A 5,275-nucleotide genomic window follows, 5' to 3' on the forward strand; every position below is an offset into this window, starting at 1 on the left:
TATGCCATTGGTATTTTAATAGGGATTGTGTTGAATCTATAGATTGGTTTGCGTAGTATGGACATTTTAATGATGTTGATTCTACCAATCCATGAACATAGTATGTCCTTTCATCTGTTTATGTCTTCCCCTATCTCTTTTTTTAGTTTACTGTAGTTTTCTGAGTACTGGTCTTTTACCTCCTTAGTTAAGTTTATTCCTAGGTATCTTAATTTTTTTTTGGTGCAATGGTAAATGGGATTGTTTTTTTAATCTCTCTTTCTGTAAGTTCACTATTGGTGAAAAATGCCATAGATTTCTTGGTGTTAATTTTGTATCCTGCTACAGAGATAAAATATTAGAACAATTAATAAAACTATATTATATGTATTGCTATTATATTTTTATGTTTCTTTTGGCCTTAAAATTTTATTTATGTTTATATTTTGCTACATATTTGTATGTGCTGTTTGTTTCAATTTTTCTGCTATATTTTGTTAAAAGGAGGTAAGGCAGTAATTTTAAGTATGCAAGTGAGGATTAATAGAAGAAAATATTTTGGGTAATTTGTGATAAAGAGTTGCCAGTAATATGAAACAAACTTATGCACAAAATAATTTAAGTTTAGGATTCAGTATTTCGACTTTTATTACATATTTATTTTTTGTAGTGTTCTTTTTGCTAATGAAATTAGCTTATAATTCCCAGAATTGAGACAAGAAAGTGCAAAAAATGGCCCCAAAACAAGCAGAGAAAATATATTTTTGTGATTATTCTTAAGTAAAAATAAGTAACACATTTTTGAGTGCTTATTATGCCTCAGTCATCAGTATAAATTATTTATTCTGAGGTAAAAATGTAATTTTCATTTTCAGATGAGAAAAATTAACCCCAAAATGATAAGTAGATGTCCCAAGGTAAACCTAGAAAGAGCTGAAATGAAAATCCCAAATCAATCGGTCTAATACCATAGTCTACTACAATCATAATTATATGGCTTGATACTGCTTCAAATTACATACTTTTATGCATTCAAAAATTATTTGTCAGTGACCTACTATGTTCCCAGCATGAAAACAGGCACTAATAACATGCCATTGAACAATAATCCACAAATGGAATTTTAAGTAATTATTATACATTTTAAATTCAGTATCTCTCTTGGTCTATTGCTATGTCTAGCCATTCAAGTGCAGGCTAAAAAAAACACAACACAATAAAATAATGTCCATTATTTATGAGATTTTCTGTTTATATGAGATTTTCTGATTTTAGCTAAGTGTTTGATCACAGTACAGACACAGGTACCTACCATACACAAGTATAAAGAATTCATTTATCAAAGTCTTTCACAAAACAAAATAAAACAACCACATTTTTTTCTGTTGTTGATATAATGGTAAACATCAGAGTGAATTTTCTTTCTGTCAGCCAGCTTTGTTATTCTTCTGTTAGGGTACTTGCTTGGATTGTTTGCTTTTCCCCACTAATTTAATATATTTTTCTACAGTACTCTCCCAAATTTTACCTGACAAGCTACCAGAGGACAGGGCCTTTAATTTGAGACAAGGCCGGTTCATAGCCCAAGAAAATGCTTGTGTTATAAGTTTGAATGTGACTTGCATAAACCAGCTAAGGTTGAAATAAAAAGCTTATTTTCAGACTGATGACAACTGAATGGTAATAGAAATCTAACAGTTAATATAAAGCAACTAATTTCCCTTATGAAGAAACAGTGGCTGACTCAGAACCAAAGGGACAGTGTTGAAACGTCATCTACATGAGATAAATCTTGAAAATAAATAATTGCTTATTTTAAAAGGAACTCAGGTATTCACATCATTTAAAAACTATCAATAAACAGTTGGAATACTAACAGTAGTGTTTAAAATGCTTAGCAAAACTAGCCCAAAGTCCATTTTGGTGATAAAACATTACATAGGTCCCTGACTGGTGTGGCTCAGTTGGTTAGGTGTCATCCCCGTGCACTGAAAGCTTGCTGGTTCGATTCCTATTAGGGCACTTACCTGGGTTGTGCAGAAGGCAGAATATTGATGTTCTGCTCTCACATTGATGTTTCTCTCACCTTCTCTTCCTCTCTCTCTGCAAAGCAATTAAAATATTTTAAAAAACACTCTATAGGGTTTTTTCTATTAAATATACTCACTAAATTTTATATTCTCAGCTGTAAATAATGTATTGGATCTGGTGTTGGCACGACAGGAATGAGGGTAAGAGTAGGTTCTCCCACATCAATTTGAATAAGCTCAATGACTGTCTTGGTATATCAATCAATAAACCTTATGACGTCCACAGACTAGCAGATGGCATTCCCACCTCATCTGGTGTTACATTATGAAAGACATCATTGGTTGTGCTGATTGAGATAGAAATAGATATACAGATCAATCTCCTGTATGCTTTTCATGACTTTCCTGCATAAAATAAACTCTTAATGATTTATTAAAAAGCCCTCATTCGCCAAAACCGGTTTGGCTCGGTGGATAGAGCGTCAGCCTGCGGACTGAAGGGTCCCAGGTTCGATTCCGGTCAAGGGCATGTACCTGGGTTGCGGGCACATCCCCAGTGGGGGATGTGCAGGAGGCAGCTGGTCGATGTTTCTCTCTCATCGATGTTTCTAACTCTCTATCTCTCTCCCTTCCTCTCTGTAAAAAAATCAATAAAATATATTTTTTAAAAAAAAGCCCTCATTCTACGAGGCTAAAGACAATACTAGGACCTGTTATCACCCAACCACGTCTGCATGCTTTCTGCTGTGTCACATATAAATGTACACCAGACAGTCAGCTGTGCAGCACTGAAAGCTTCTCTCAAAAACTTTGTCCTCAGAAGCTGCCAACTCCCCTAAACAAAACTCTGGAGACTCATCCATTTTGGAAAAAGTCCATAATTGATAGTCAGGTTGAAGAAATGTCATCCAATTCCCTCTTCTTGACATTCTTTCATGCTAATTGCACTCCCTGAATATTAAATGGAGATTTCCTCCATAGGAGAGCAATTACAAAACTTGTTAAAAACACGCAAGTGGCTTATAAAAGCAATGCACATTAGAGACAACTTCTTAAAAAGTCTTTTGGGGAAAGGTCTGAAAACACCAGCGGATGAGCAGGTAATGTAAATGCCTAGGATTTTCATGATGACACTGCTTGCTGGAGAATGGGATGAAACAGAAGGCAGAACAATGTCAGAGAGAACATTAGTTACTGAAGTCACAAAACAACTTCACTGTGACTATGAGGAAGCTATGCTCTCAGGTCCACAATACGATCAGAGCGCTTTAGGGCAGTGGTTCTCAACCTTCCTAATGCTGTGACCCTTTAATACAGTTCCTCATGTTGTAGTGACCCCCAATTTCATTGTTACAAATTGAACATAATTAAAGCATTGTGATTAATCACAAAAAACAATATGTAATTATATATGTGTTTTCTGATGATCTTAGGTGACCCCTGTGAAAGGGTCGTTCAACCCCCAAAGGGGTCACAACCCACAGGTTGAGAACCGCTGCCTTAGGGTATTGAAGGAATAAAAAGTAAAGTGAGCAATTAACAAGTCTGCTTGCTGATGAGAAATTTTGCATTACCATTGAAAAATTAAATTTATATATACATATCTTCCTATCTATATGTCTAAAGTATATTTTAGCAAGAGGCTGAAATGAATACTTTATTTCTTTATTCAATAAATATGACCAACCCTGTGATCATTTTATTCTATAGCTTGGGAATACATCAGTTGTTTTAAAAAATAATGTATATATACTTTGAATTTACACAGATCTGGGCTCCTGTCTTAGCTCTGTTATTAATGACAGAACTTGTGCACATGTAGAAGATTAAATTATTGGTCCCAACATTTAATATGTCTCTGATTCCACACCCTGTGCCAAGTTATATTTTCTCTAACTTGAGGCAGAATATATCACTTTGTTCCACTGCTGCAAGGCTATGGCATGTGTCATGTTTTTGCCAATGAGATATTTTTTCCTTTTTATTGAATTTATTGGTGTGTCACTGGTTAACAAAATTGTACATGTTTCAGGTGTACAATTCCACAACATATCATATGTACACTATATTGTATGTTCACCCCGCCAAGTCTCCTTCCATCACCATCACAATGAAGACTAGATTAGTGGTCAGGGATGGGCACACTCAGGGAAGAACATAGGAATGGTGATGAAAGAGCAACACGAGGGATCTTTGTGGTGAAGGCAATGTTCTGTATCTCAGCCTTATCAATGACAATATTCTAGTTGCTGATGGAAGAGTTTTGTAAGATGTCACAATTGGGGAAAACTGAGTAAAGTGTACATTGGATTCCTCTGTATTATTCCTTGTAACTGCAGGCAAGTTTACATTGACTTCAACATGAAAAGTTCAATATGTAAAACTTGAGAATAAATGCTACCTTTCCAGTTTTCTATAAACCTTAGTAAATGCAACATAACTATTTTTTCTCTATTTTATTCTTTCAATATTAGAGGGTTAGTCCAGGTGCTTAAAAAATTACGTTCTTTTTCTACCTTAGCCAAAGCGGGATACATCAGCTCCTTAGGTAGCCAGTGGATTAGTCAGCTCACTGTGCTGAAATAAACATGGGGAGTCAGCGGTGAACCCAGTGTTCCAAGGCTCTGAAATGCCACCCCCATTTCCTAGGCTACCTCACTGCAGGCACATCGCTTCTTTGGGCTCACTTCCAATCCGCAGGGTCACAGGTCTACTCTCACTTCAACATTATATCTAGGACTCTAATACATGAAGAGAAAGTTTTCATTTAACACAAATTAGTGACTTTTCCACTCCTGATATAACTGGAATTTAGATGTAGAAAATAAAAACTTTTTTGAGACATATTAAAGATGGGAATCTCTGCTTAGCATATAGTAAGCACTCGACAATTGCTAAATTTCTTTTCCCTTAGTAAATAAGATATCTTCTGGAAGTCCTTAAAAAAGAGCATCCCTAGTGACCTGAGATAGATTCATCATCATAATGAACTAATAATATCTCTCCTAACATTCTCAGATTAAAGTAAAATTGGCAACTTCATTTTAGACTCACACCTTTTTACTGCCCTTGAAAGAGTCTTGAGCCAAGAATCTACATAATTTATCACATAGTTACAAAGAAGTTCAGTCTTTTTCTTTCATATATATATATATATATATATATATATATATGAAAGAAATATATATAAGCAAATATATGTATCTATTTCCCTTTAGAATTAAGAATTCTGGGGGTTTTGTTTGCCATGATCTAATCTGACTGGT

The sequence above is a fragment of the Myotis lucifugus genome, unplaced genomic scaffold (assembly GCF_000147115.1).
Source record: "Myotis lucifugus unplaced genomic scaffold, Myoluc2.0 scaffold_32, whole genome shotgun sequence".
Classification (NCBI taxonomy): Eukaryota; Metazoa; Chordata; class Mammalia; order Chiroptera; family Vespertilionidae; genus Myotis; species Myotis lucifugus.